Source organism: Protopterus annectens, chromosome 8.part1, assembly GCF_019279795.1.
Source record: "Protopterus annectens isolate FY-2018-M chromosome 8.part1, PAN1.0, whole genome shotgun sequence".
Taxonomy (NCBI): domain Eukaryota; kingdom Metazoa; phylum Chordata; order Ceratodontiformes; family Protopteridae; genus Protopterus; species Protopterus annectens.
The window spans coordinates 422,605,446-422,621,327 of NC_056742.1; positions in this window are offsets into that span (position 1 = coordinate 422,605,446).

Consider the following 15,882-nt stretch of genomic DNA (forward strand, 5'->3'; position numbering starts at 1 on the left):
CCTTTATCTGGCCAAGGCCTTTGATACCATTCACCATTCAGGAATCTTAGAAAAACTCACTAAGCTGGGCATCAACCCCTATATCATTAGGTGGGTTGCAAACTGGCTCACAGAACCCACAGTGTGAAAGTAGCTGACTCCAAGTTAGACTGCCAACCAGTCACAAGTGAAGCCCACAGGGTTCGATCCTGGGTCCTCTTCTGTTTGGTATCTACTTCTCTGAAGTCTAGGCCAACATGAAGGGAGTCTGGCTGACAAAGTTCACAGATGTCTGCAAGTTGGGAGCTATTATTAACTCCCCAAGTGATGTTGATATCCTACAGAAAGGCCTCACTGAGACCAACAACTGATGTCAGAACCATGGCCTTAAGCTCAATGCGAAAAAATGTGTTGTCATCCCCCTTGGGGAAAAACCCACTTCCCTTGAATTACCACATCGATGGTAGTCTACTGAACACAGAATGTATTATAAGACATCTGGGAACACAGGTTGACAGCAAGCTCTCTTCTGACCACCACATTGTCACTGTGGTCAGAAAGTCCTTTTATGTGGCACATTTCATTACTAAGGGTTTTGCATCCAGGAAGAAAGAGGTCATTGTCTCCCTCTACTCTTCCCTCATTAGTCCAGTCATCGAGTACAATGCCCCATTTGATATGTACCTCACTAAACATGTGCAACAACTGGAGAGGCCACAAAAGTACTTCACAAAGAGTATCCTAAGCATTAAACACTTGTCCTTTATGGACAGACTCAAAAATCCCCAACTATTCTCTGTCTCATATCACCTACTTAGAGGCGATCTCTGCTTGATTTACAAAGCCATGTCTGATCCAGCCCTGTTAGAAATGCTACATCTAAAAAAATCCCAATCCCTCCACACCACATGCTCCAGATACCTCAACCTCATTACCACAATCAACAGAACATGCTGGAGGGACAGATTCATAACCCAGAGACTCTATGGAATAGACTTCTCATACATGTCAAACAGAGCACCTCACTGGCCCTCTTCAAGAGAAATCTTGGTGAGTGGATGGGAAATAGAAAATTCACCCCGGGGATCACTCCATTGGCTCTACTCGACAGAGGCACTAGGAACTAAGGTCGGGTGGCATGATGCCAGGGTAATCCGATGGGCTAGGCTTGTAAAGGCTCCAAGGCCATTAGCCTAGTACACACCTATGAAAGAGTATATGGATTACCACGCTATATATTCCTCCAGGGCAGAACATTCCAGTACTTGAATATACTATCTTGGATAACAGATATAATCACAAATTAAATTATCCTCCTGGGTGATGTAAACATTGAGTGGTAGTCTTTATCTGCAAATTCAGCCATCAACAGCATGAACCTTTTTGGATTCACTGAACTTATTAATTCACCAACAAATATGGCAAAAATAACTCCTGCCAATCTATCCTGGACTGGATTCTGGTTACCAACCAATTCAATTTTACCTTCACAGCTACCCTCCCTAATACACTAAGTGACCACTAGCCAGCCTATAGCCACAGGAATATTACGTGACTAACAAAGGAATATAAGCTCAAACTCACAATAATATCTCCAGTTTCTCCAAATAGTCTTTCATTGAAGCTCTGAAAGCAGTTAACTGGTCCATCCTAAAAAGATTCCCTTTAAATGATGCAGTTGAATACCTCAATGCAGCATTTCTAAATATTCTTAACACTTTAGCCCCACAGTGCAAAAAAAGAATTAAAAGAAGCCATACCCCATAACTCACCAAGCAATGCAAACTCCTTATGAAAGACAGAGACAAAGCATGAATTAACTGACAAAAGAATATAAATGACAAGAACTGGCAACTGTTCAGACAGCTACAGCTATGAAACCAAGTCAAGAAACATGTTACTAGAGATAAAGTCTTATTATACTCAGCTACAACATAGCCATAAAAACAACACCTCCAGTGCATTACAGTCATTTACAGACATTGTCAATAAAGCTTGCAACTCTAATAAAAATGTATCTGGAATATTTCTATATCTATCAAAAGCCTTTGACATGGTCTCTCACACTATCACCTTTCCACCCTGGACCTATCATCTCCATCTACTCAGTGGTTCTTTAGCTACCTTGCCTACAGGCAACAAGCTATAAAATGGCAAGGGTCCATCTCTACATACCTTCCTGTTTCCAGACGAGTCTCACAAGGATCCATCCTTGGCTCTCTACTATTTAATATTTTTTATCAATAACCTACATTCATCTTCTTGTGAAGACACCTTGATTCAATATGCAGATGACTCTACTATAATCTGCTTTTCAAATACCTTAACTCACCTCCAAGAAATCACTCAACAAGCTGTCATCTCCACTGAAACCTCGCTTAAAAGAACAAAAATCTTACTCAAGTCCCAAAAAGCAAACTCCTACTGTTTACACCCAAAACTCACACCCCTAACAAAGCATATTTAAAAATATTTTTTACAAATGGTACTGAAATTGAGTTGGTTCACCATACCAAACTATTAGGAGTCATAATAGATGATTTTAAATTTGATCTCCACATCTAAAGCAATACCAGGAAAACCCACCAAAAACTAGGCATGCTATACAGAAAAAAAAATAGCATTTTCTAAGCAGATCTATAAAAATTTCTCTAGCCAAAACCTACCTTTTGTCCTCCTTGCTCTATGGAGCCCTACTTCTAACCAATTTACAATCACCCATAAAACAAACTTGAAAGCTGCTACTACAAAATCACCAAGTTTGCTACTAATTCATCCTCCTTTTCCCACCACTGTAAAGCCCTACATACCCTTAGCTGTCTGGAACTCCCCCTCAACCTCTTCTACATTCAGCTTATAACAGTACATAAAATCATACACAAACCATTAGTCTGTCCATCTCTTACACCTTTAATCAACATATATTTCCCTAAATGAACTCTCAGATTAGAATAAAAACAACTTCTCGCCATAAATAAACCAAATAAATCCCATGGACAAAGCCTATATTTTTATTCAGTAGCCAAAAAAAAAAATGGAACTCCTTACCTCTAACCACCAGAAGCATTTCTAACCTACCCACCTTTAAGTGTTCCCTAACAGAATACTTTACAAAACCATGGATCTGCTCTTCCACCATTCCTGGATGAACTTACTCACTTCTACTTCACTCACCACCTTCAACCTAAGTCACACCTCACAACCCTCTCTAGCTGCCTACTCACTCCTTTCTTTTGTTTTTCCCACTCCCTTACCATATCCACTTTTTTTCTCAGCAGAACTTTCCTCTACCTCTTTCTCTTTCCTCCCTACTCACCTAAGCTACCTGAAAACTCCCTACCTGCACTGTTCTTATAATATCCTTTTTTTTCTCCACCCTCACTTTCTTCTATAAGCATAATATGAACATCCTCTCTCAATTTCCCCTCACTGTCTCTAATCATGTAATCTGTAATATATCTTTTAAATATATTATTAAAATGGTCTCAGGTTCCATTTATCACACACTAATCTATGTAACAAATTAACGAATGAGCTTTTCCTCACATATTTTCTCCAACTCATAGTATTGTTTTTCATTGCACTCTACTATGAAGCATATGTTCTTTGTTTTTCTCATTACAACATTTTTTCATTCCTATGTTTTGTAGTGTAACATGATAATTTGTGATTTAAAATATCTGTAATTGATTTTTGAAAAATTATGATTGTAGAGCTTTTTCCCTGGGCTTCCAGTGAAACTGGGCACTTTCTGGACCAGTCAGATTTCCCCAATAAACAAATGTCAAATAAATAAAAATACACTATTCCTGCATGGGCACCACTGCTATATGCTAATTACCTCATTTTCTGGTGAAAACCATGCAAATGAGGGGGTTTAGTGATCCAGGAAGCAGGCAGGCATCTGTGCAGGAATAGTGTTACCTGCAGAAATGTATTCAGTTACTAACCAAATACATTTCTGCAAATTAAAAAATGGAGGCATGACAGCTCCAAAGAAAGCATGTATTCAATGTAGTAGGCATGCCAATGGCCAAATATATGGCCATTGGCATGAGAAATAGTTGCAAAATTCTAAAAAATAACTTTTATTTTTTTTGGCCGATTTTGGCCATTTAAGTGTAGGGCAGCAGTGAGCAAATGCGATCATCCAGAAAATAAGAAAAAAGTTGGAAATAAGTTTTTAAACCTAAATCAGCATTTTGCCATAATAGTCAATGGCATGCATGAGACAACAATACCAGGGAATAGTGGTTGCTAAGGGGGAAGGCTCAGTGTAAGTGTGGTAACTATGAATTAGCATTTTGTTTTATGCAAATGAGGGGATTGATACTGAATCACAGATTTCCTTTCAGTGTTACAACCATGTAGGTGCATCAACACCACTGTATAAGTATAAGAGGTAGATGACCTCATAAGGGGGAGTGTCATGCATGCTGTAAGCTTATTGGAACTCTGTGGTCCATGTTTGCCCTTAGCTAATCACAGCTAAGGAAGGGGGTGTGTCTGAGGCTACCTAGCAGGGTTTACATTGCCTAAATGGGTGTGCGCGCCGCACACCCGGTTTTAACCCCCCCCCAAAAAAAACAGGAAATAGCAGCTCTGTTCACATCTGAGCACTGGATATGCGCGGCGCGCCTCGGGGCTTAAATGGGAAGGCAATGGGAAGGGAAAACAGCAGTAGGAAGGCAATCAAGGAGAACATAGCTGGCAGGTGAAATGTATCAGAATCAGCCAAGTACACATGGAACAGCCTAGCACACTACTATAAACTATGCAAACACCTTCCAGTCTGTTTTTTACCACAAACTCTACACCACCGGTGTACACAGACAGGAAAGTTTACCTGACAAAACTAACAAAATGTTAGAGGCTGCTGCTGCTTCCATACATCAATATGTGCAAGAGGATGAGGGTGGTGAGGATGTGAATGCTGATGACCAACCCACAGTGAGAAGAAGGAGAAGAGTGTACAGACCCAGGGTAACCTACCAGGAGCTACATGAGCTGGAGATAGTGGAGTGCTATAGGGTGGACAAGGACATTCTACAGCATATTGATGAGCTGTGCCTGCCATGCCTTACACACAGAATCAACAGAGGGGAACCCATCCCAGTGGATACCAAGGTATGTGTAGGTTAAAGAATACTAGCCACAGGTACCTTCCAAAGGGCAACTGGGGTTATCATGGGGAACTTACAGGCATCAGCATCCAGGGTACTCCACCAGTTTCTGGATGCCATATCATCACATGCCGGTGAGCACATATATTTCCTCAACACCTGTGCGGCATTGACCAGTAATATGCATCTCTTCCACCAAATAGCAGAATACCCTGAGGTAGTCGATGCTATAGACTGCAAGCACAAACACATCAAAGCACCACCTGGCGAGTAGGGTAGGGTCTACATAAACCACAAGGGCTTCCACTCCATCAACTGCCAGGTCATGTGCGATGCCCAGGGCATTATCTTGAATGTGTGCGCTGGCAGCCCTGGAAGCTATCATGACTCCCACATCTGACAGCTGTACCAGTCATTTGCCAGTGGGGACATCCCATATGGCCACCTAGTGGGGGATGCTGGTTACGCATTGGAGCCGTGGCTGATGACACCCATCAGAAATGCACACACACCCAAACAAGAACTCCATAATGAGGCACATGCACAAACCACAATCATAACAGAACATGTGTTTGGGATGCTCAAGTCATGTTTCCGCTGCCTGGACATATCCGGTGGAGTCTTGCAGTACTCTCCAACTACATGTGCACAAATGTTCATAGTATCTGCCATGCTACAAAATATGATCCTGCAGAAACAGCTGCAGCAGGAACAGCACGGGGCAAGGCCACACAGCCCCCCCCCCCACCATTGCCAAGGGCATCACAGGCACAGAAGGACTCAGAGGAGGAACAACCTGAGCCTGCCTATGTAGGCAGAAGGAGGCATGCCCAGTAATCCCAGGCTTTGGCAAAGAGGCAATGCACAGCACACACACTGACACTGTAGGGAGCCAGGGAATGACACCTCTCTCTGACTCGCACATACAATAAAAGGGATGCCACACATGACACTACCTGTGCTTTACCATGTATAGGGAGTGTACTATGTGTATCCAACATAGCCAACCCTCCAGCACTGTCGTCAATACTGGCACAGCCACAAGGTAAGTCAGTCTTCCTATAAATTGCTGAATGGAGTAGTATGTTCTGATAGTTGTATCTATGGTATGGACTTGAGCATGCAAGGCAATCAAGTGGCTGAATGGGATGGCAGCAGATAGTGGACACCTATATGGGCAGCATGAAATCCCTAACAAATACTGGTGTCAATAAACTAGGCAGTACTAGACAAGGTGACAAATCCCACTGCTGTACATGTGGTGGCCCAAATGTGTGTCCATAGGACACTCACATGCATGTCAGTGAGGCATACATACCCACCACCAGCTTCAGCTAGCAGGACAGGTGTAGATGACCATAAAGAAAGGCTGGGCTAAGGCCTCCAATTGATGGCAGTGGTTAACAGCCCCCTCCAGACCTACACAGACAGACTACAACAGGTTTGGCAGTTGTATGTTATTTCTGAAGGGTAAGAAGTCTGAAACTGAAATGTAGGCAATAAAACCTAAGATCTGTACTCTACTGATATGCCAGCAGTCTGCATGATAGGTCAGAATACAAAATGAAATGGAAGCCAACAGAGTACCTGAAATACCAGTACAGTCAGAGCAAATATTTAATGTCGTCAGGTGTGCCTCCCCCCCACAATCCTATGTAGAAATGCAGTAGCATGTATGTGTGGGTTTAATAACAGTGGAACACAGATTATCAGCGCTGGCCCAGTCTACAGGATAGATTATTGCATGTGTACAATATGAAGAGGTCCATGTGTTAGGTTGTTGTATGTTCAATATTGTCTGGAAGTGGACAGCATGTAGGCATGGAGGGTTGTATCTTGGTGGCCTATGGCCAGTACTGTTGATGACAGGGCGATGTTCCAACAACTGCAGTGCCAACCACAATGCTTCTCAGCAATACCCATGTCAGCAGTCATCCATACTCACTGTCCAGGTGTCAATATCTGACACCATCTGAAAGATGGACATGCCATGAATGTGGGCCCAGACATACACACAGTACACAGGTGGAAGTACCCCTGACAGAGTACATAAAATGTAACTGTCAACTGCACACATCTTTGGAATTGTACATACAGGTTAGCAGCACATTAGTTGTCTTCTAAAGTATGGAATATTGATGTAGTCTGGCCAATCAGTGGCAGACCACAAAAAACACAGTTATGAAGTAATGAGAGACTGCCTATGTCCCCGCACAAGGCAGCATAAGGGGAATGTCACCCATGCATTCAGCTCACCCCACCATCAGCCACAGGTTTATCACAAGTCATACCATTGCTGTTGGGAATGAGTACAGTATGAGCCCCACTTCTGTATGTGAATACCCACAGAATGCAGCATGCTGAAGAGGTGTCCCATGCAGGTGTGTCCCTAGCTGCAAGCAGCACCCTGCCAGCATCCAGACCAATGGACTAATATGGACAGGAACTATTCCCATTAACACCTTGCACATTTACCCTGTCACCCCAGGGGAATCCAGTGGCTCGCAGCCTGGAAATGTAGGGGTGACAAGAATGCACTGGCCTGCTGCAGATGGCCTGTATCACAACCAAATGGCCAATAGTCCTCTGTCAAAGGCCTATGCCTCACACATAGTGCCAATGTATGTTATCTCATAGGGTCCCAACTAACAACATAACACAGTCAACAGAACACAAATGCAAGGCCATGTTGACAAATCCCAGTAGCATGCCCACCATGTCCTATTGCATGAACTGTAGACCAACCTCTAAATACTGCTGGGAAAAAAAATTCACTTGTAACTTTTATCGCATTGTATTACTGATGGAGCTTTTTCTCACCTTGTATTTTAACCTTTATTGTATTGTATGTCACTTTGTAACCTAATTTGTACTTTAACCTTTATTGTATTAATTGCTGATTGCTTTGTAACCTGATTTGTACTTTAACCTTTATTGTATTAATTGCTGATGGAGCTTTTCTCCCCTTGTATTTTAACCTTTATTGTATTGTATTGCTTATGGAGCTTTTCTCCCTGGGCCTCCACTGAAAATGGGCACTTCTTGGCCCAGTGGACTTCCCCGGTAATCAAACTGATAATAAATAAATAATAATAAATAAATAATGAAGGGACAACTGTAGGGATACTTCTCAGATATCGCTCGTATAATGTTACGAAGAGGACAGAATAACAGAGTGGGGGGTATAGAAGCATGGATGCCAGGGAGTGTGTGAAGTCTGACACTCTGATGTGTGCCCATACCACCCCTGCCTACAAATCCAGTAATGGGTGGCTACAAACCTGCTCATAAACCACAATGTGAAGGGGAATTGACCAGATATATGAGCCCTGCCTCTGGGTAACCTGGGTGAATCTGTACAGCTGAGAGGTATGGCCACAGCAGGATATGGCCATTCTGTTATGTCGATATAGGTACAAGAAGGGGATCCTTAGCCACCATAGTACCAAGGTGCTGGACCATTTACACAGACCCATCAGCAAGTGTCTGCAGCTACCCCTCCAGAATGGCATGAGTGTACAAGAATATGTAGGCTGTAGACCACAATACTGGACACAGCTTCATTCATCTTGTATTTCCCAGGAAATAACTGTGAGCAAATAAGTATACCTGTCAGTAGTTGATGACATAATACATCACAGTGTAAAACAGTACATATGTCTGAATATCTCTGCTAACACCAACCATGTAACACAAGCAGCACAGACACAATAGTTACAGTATCCCACCATCGGTCGCCCATTGTGACTCCATATTGTCAACCTATCTACAGATATCCTGCAGGAACAGGTTGCTAGCTGTAAGTGTAGAACACCAAACCCTGGACTGGAGAACAACCTGCATGGAATGGATTCACACACTCAATACAGAAGGTCATACTGGGCATGCTCCTACACTTAGAGAAATGAAACCCATGTCTGAAAACACAGTGCACTCTACATATCTGTCAGTCGCAGATGTCTGTGCACACACACCACATTGTACAACATTCTTGCTTTGCATACACATTGGATAGGAATACTCACACGTATCCAAGGCCAACACACTATAATGTGTCAAACATACACACACAGAGATAAAGGGAAGAGACAGACAGTGACAGAGAGATTTCCATTATGAGGCCTGTCCCACCCACCACATATCTAATTAGCTAATATCACATGATGTGCTGATGTCAATCACTGTAGACATCCCTTTTGGTAGCCCTCAGCCCTATAGTGTCTGTGGTGCTTGTGATAACTCTGTAACATGATAGTACAAATCAGTATTCCTCTAGCATTTGTATACCCAGTCCTGTCAAATGTAAAGTTGTGTGTGACTGAGTGTGTGTGTGTGTGTGTGTGTGTGTGTGTGTGTGTGTGTGTGTGTTTCCAGAGGAATGGTTTATGGTCCATTCACGCACACTGCACTTCCCATTGCCCATGTTAGCACTCCTGCTGAGGTCACCTTGAAAGAACCCTCTGGCCAAGTCTTGGCTCTATAAGCTGCATGGTGCTTGCAATACGTGTGTAAAACTGTAGTATAGAAAACTAGTTAGGTAGGAGATATAATCCCAAACATGGCAACTGTGAAACTCTGTGTGTGTGTGTGTGTGTGTGTGTGTGTGTGTGTGTGTGTGTGTGTGTGTGTGTGTGTGTAGAGATGAATGATTTTGAGGCCATTCACACTCACTACACCTCCCATAGCCTTACTTTAGCATGCTTGCTGATGTCAGTCACCTTGAAATAATCCTTTGGATAAGTGCCAGCCCTGTAAGCTCCATGGCACTTGCAATAACTGTGTAATGCAATAGTTTAGCATATTATTTAGGTAGGAGTTCTAATCCCAGTCATGGAAACTGTATGTGTTTGTGTGAGAGAGTGTGTGTGTCATAGATGATACCTGATTTTATGGACATTGACACTTACTACTCTCCCCTTACCCCTCCTTTAGCCTTGCTGCTCATGTTAATCACCTTCAAAGATACATTTGGACAACTCTCCATCATATAAACTCTGTGGCACTTGCAATAACTGTGTAATACTATAGTGTAGCATACTAGTTAGGTAGGAGTACTAATCCCAGACATGGCAATTGTGAAACTGTGTGTGTTTGTGTGTGAGAGTGTGTGTGTCTTGGATGATATCTGATACTATGGACATTGACACTTACTACTCTCCTCTTACCTCTCCATTAGCACTGCTGCTGATGTTAGTCACTGCCAAAGATACCTTTGGATTGCTCTCCAACATATAAGGTCTGTGGTGCTTGTGATAACTGTGTAATACTGTAATATAGCATACCTAGTTAGATAGGAGTTCTAATCCCAGACATGGCAACTGTGAAACTGTGTGTATTTGTGTAAAAGAGTGTGTGCGTCTTTGATGATATCTGACTTTATGGACATTGACACTTATTACTCTTCCCTTACCCCTGTTAGTCACCTTCAAAGATACCTTTGGATAACTTTCCAGTATATAAGCTCTGTGGCACTTATGATAACTGCATAATACTATAGTGTAGCATACTAATTAGATAGGAGTTTTAATCCCAGACATGGCAGCTGTGAAAGTGTGTGTGTTTGTGTGAGAGAGTGTGTGCGTCTTTGATGATACTTGATTTTTATGGACATTGACACTTACTACTCTTCCCTTACCCCTCCTTTAGCACTGCTGCTGATGTTACTCACCATCAAAGATACCTTTGGACAGCTCTTCAATATATATATAAGCTCCATGGAGCTTGCAATAACTGCATAATACTATAGTGTAGCATACTAGTTAGGTAGGAATTCTAATCCCAGACATGGCAACTGTGTGTATTTGTGTGAGTTAGTGTGTGTGTGTCTTTGATGATACCTGATTTTCTGGACATTGACGCTTACTACTCTCCCCTTACCCCTCCTTTAGCACTGTTGCTGATGTTACTCACCTTCAAAGATACCTTGGCATAGCTCTCCAGCATGTAAGCTCCATGGCGTGTGCCATAAATGCGGAACAATGTAGTAGCAGTAACTACATAGGTATGGGTTTGAATCTCATCCATGGCAAGTGTTTGTGTGTGTACATATGTCTATACCCCAAAGATTTTGGTCCCAGTACACATCTCAGTGCCTGACTTTAGCAGTCCTGCAGATATCATCCACCTTAGAAGTACGTGTTGCCAACCCTAAACCATGTAAGGTCAATGGTGTTTGTGGTAAATGTTTAACATAATGGTCGGTAAATATTGTTAAATAGAGGTTAGAACCTCACCCCTGGCAAATGTAAATGTGTGTGTAGGGTAAAATTATTTTTGGGATCTCTCACAGACTACATTACCCATTGCCAGTATTTACAAGAGATGGTGATGTTCCTCACCTTAGAAGTACCTTGGGACAACATCTAACCTATAAGCTCTGTGGCATGTTCAATAAATGCACAACACTTTAGTAGCAATAGCTAAGTAGAGTTTTGAATCTCAGTACTGGCAAGTGAGTGTGTCAGTGTCTGTCATCAGTATCCTGTGTGGGGATTGCTGTGACTGTGTAATAACAGGATTCATTGTGGGGTGGGTTTTTGATAAATTATTATGTTGAGGACCTACTATATGTCACAATGTCCACCTTACAAGGCCGACAGATGTCAAACACTAGAAACGTTGGTGTAGACAATCCATAGCCCTACATGTGACAGTATGGGTTGGTGAACAATATAGGCAACCCTTCTATTACTCAGAGAACACTCTCCACCCACATCTCATACACAAACACACTTGGCTAGGCAACAGCCACTATAGTGGTAGTTTTGCATGTTGCCTCACAGATAGTAACCACAGTGTGATTGCAGTGGACTACATGCCTGTTGACCACAACAGTGCCACTGAAATCATAAAGTACTTTGATGTGTTACATCTCCTGACTGTGTGTTATCCAGCAATTAAAAGGACATGGCACCCTGCTCCATCCCCTCAGTAGCCAAATAAATGTGTACAGTGGCCCTTTTGCCATGTTCTCCACTGGATGCCTGCAACAACTGTAGAGTCTGCAAATGTACACCACAAAGGGAATGCCATGCCTTATACACATGATCTGTATGGACAGACGCCACTAACTCTACAGAATACCCGTATCTTGCAGTCAATGTAGGTACAAACATGACCTCAGTTACATAGCCAGGTCTCACCAAATGAGATCAGGAATGCTACATCAGAAGATAACAATCTGTCCACACAACATGCCCCAGAGACCTCAAGTACATTTCCACATGTCAAAGAACAACCCAGACACTGTCCATGTTAGGGTATATAGAATACATACATGGGAAGCAGTGCACATCACTGGCCACCCACAATAGTAACTCTGATGAGTGGATGGTAAATACAATACCCACCCATGGGAGAACTCCAGGGACTACACCCCTGAGCCACACTGGGGACTATTGCCATGTGGCTTGATGCAAAGGTATTCCCTTGGCCTAGCTTTGTAGAGCCTTCACGCCCATTCACCTACTACACAACTGTGAAGCAATGAACCTATGGATCTCAGTACTGGCAAGTGTGTGTGTGTGTGTGTGTGTGTGTGTGTGTGTGTGTGTGTGTGTGTGTGTGTGTGTGTCTGTGTGGAGATGAATGATTTTGAGGCTATTCACACTCACTACACCTCCCACTGCCCTACTATAGCATGCCTGCTGATATCAGTCACCTTGAAATAACCTTTTAGCCAAGTTTCAGCCCTATATGCTCTGTGGTGCTTGCAATAACTGCATAATACTGTAATATAGCAAGCTAGTTAAATAGGAGTTCTAATCCTTGTCTTGCCAACTGTGATAATGTGTGTGTTTGTGTGAGAGAGTGTGTGTGTGTCTTTGTTGACACCTGATTTTGTGGACATTCACACTTACTACACTTCATTTACCCCTCCTTTAGCACTGCTGCTATCACTCATCTTCAAAGATACCTTTGGACAGCTCTCCAACATGTAAGCTCCATGGTGCATGCAATAACTGCATAGCACTATAACAGCAATACATAGCCAGACAGGGGTTTGAAACTCAGCACTGGTAAATGTGTGTGTGTGTGTGTATGTGTCATCAGTATCTTGTGTCAGTGTTGGATTGATTGTGTAATGACAGGATCCATTGCAGTTAGGGTTTTGCTGCATTATTATATTAAGGACCTATATGTCTCAATGTTCACATTACAAGGCCAACAGTTGTCAAACACTAGAGGTTGTTGTAGACAATCCACAGCCATAAATGTGTACTGCCATGTGCAATTACTATGTGACAGTATGGATTAGTAAACAATTTAGGCAACCATTATAATACCCAGATACCACTCTCCACCCACGGAACATACACAAACACATTTGGCTCTTTCTCCCTTCCTTTCTTACTTTCTCTCTATCTCTCTCACTGTTTCTCTCTCTGGTAGATGTGGAAAATACATCTGTTTTGAATAGGCAGCAGTTTGACTTTTGTAGGTAATGCTCATGATCAGCTGATGGCTGTGCATGAATTGGAGTCCCCCACTTGCTAATTGTATGTGGAACAGCTGTGGTATCATTCCTATAGCCATTTGCATGGAAACACATTCCTATAACTAAGCACTTTATGTGGGCGTTGGCCCTTTTCCTTAACTGTGAGCAGGACTTCATGTGGGTGTCTGACAAAGCATCACAGAGGGTAGTTGGAAATACCTCCTACAACATACACTGTGGAGACAGGCCAACAAATAGGAGGGGGATGTTCCAGACATGGGGACAGAATGTAAGTATTGCTCTTCTACATTTGAAGTAATGTTGGTTTAACAGGGTTTGTGTGGCTATGGCTGTTCTGCATGATTTAAAGTCTGGCATGACAGTGTTATGCAGTTGAGGAAACTCTCACCTGTAGGGCTATCTGCAGACTGGCCAGAGTTTGGAGTCTTAGATGTGGCGTGTTACTCACACATTTCCTGTCTTTAGAAATGCAGTGGCATAGTCTAATGATTGCAGCCAGTAAATGGTGACACCCATGTGTGTTACTGACGTCATATCCCTCAAAAGAGATATGTCACAACAAACCCTGTTACACCAGAAATTTTCTCAGTTTATCACAGCAATATGTCAATATTGGCCCTGTGTTTGTGCCTCTGCCCCCCCCCCAAGTTTGTCACCCTTTGTCCATATCTGCATCTGAATAACTGGAAAGGCTGCAGAAACACCTCACTAAAAGAATCACAGGGCCTAAAGCAGATGGCCTATGCTGACCATCTAAAAAAACTCCAGCTATACTCTGTTGCATATCGTCTACTCAGAGGTGATCTCCGCTTAACATACAAGACCATGTCAAACTCAGAGCTATTGGATATGCAACACTTAAAGAAATCACAATCCCTTACAGCCACATGCTCCAGGGATCTAAACCTTGTCATCACAATGAACAAAACATGCTGGAGGTTCATAGGTTCATACTAGGCTATCTGCCCTAGGGCATTTATAAGCCTAGCCAGAGTTGTGTGGCTTTCACCACCCCTTAGGTTGAAGAATACTATACCCATTAGTTTGCTGTGCCTCTGTCCAGCAGTGATACAGAGATGATCCCTGGGGTAAACCTACGATCTCCTATCCACTGGTCAAGATTCCTCTTGAACAGAGCCAGCGAGGTGCTCTGTCTCACATGGACCGGGATTCTGTTCCACAGCATAGGGAGTCTCTGGGTGATGAATGTGTCCCTCCAGCATGTCCTATTTATATCCGTGTTGAGGTTTAAGTCTCTTGCTCTTGTGGCTCTGGTGGATTTGGATTTTTTGAGGTGGAGCATGTCCATTAATTCCGGGTTGGACATGGCCTTGTATGTCAGGCACAGGTCACCTCTGAGCAGACGGTATGCGACTGAATAGAGGATAGGTTTCTGACCCAGAGACTCCCCATACTCTGGAATAGACTGCCCATACATGTCAAGCAAAGCACCTCTTTGGCCCTCTTCAAGAGAAACCTTGATGATTGGATGGGAGATTCACCTCAGGGATCACGTCAGTCACCCTGCTAGACAGGGGTCCAGGGAAGTAAATATTGTGGGAAGAAATAGCCAGGGAATTGTTATGGCTAGGCTTGTATAGGCCCTAGGGCCAATAGCCTAGTACCAACCTATGAACCTATGAACCTATGCCATTCAGTGGTTAGCCCTGCTACTGCATGCAGTCTGTAATCCATGTTCTGCTATCATGAGGATACTGCAAACCATAGTAGATGCCCAGAGTGGTTGGTCTACATACCTTTTTTCCCTATAGGATACTATCTAGAGTCTGTGCTTCTGCCCACAGCTCCATTCTTTTGTGGGTTTGAGATGGAAAATCAGCATTTGTTTGCAGGTGGGAGGAATTCCACAGAGACATAGGGAAAATTTGCAAACTCCCCCTACTCTGGAATAGACTGCCCATACTTGTCAAGCAGAGCACCTCCTTGGCACTCTTCAAAAGGAACTTTGATGATTGAATTGGAGATAGTAAACTCACCCCGGGGATCATGTCAGTCGCCCTGCTAGTCAGGGGTCCAGGGAAGTAAATACTGTGGGAAGAAATATTTAGGGAATTGTTATGGCTAGGCTTGTATAGGCCCTATATTTATTTATGTGTGTATGTAGATATATAGATATATATATGTATATGTGTGTGTATATATATATATATATATATATATATATATATATATATATATATATATATATATGACCAACATACATCGACAACACACCCAATCACCACCACAACAACCCCACCAACAACACACGACACACCAAAACACCAAATACACAAGCACACAACACAACAAACACTAAAA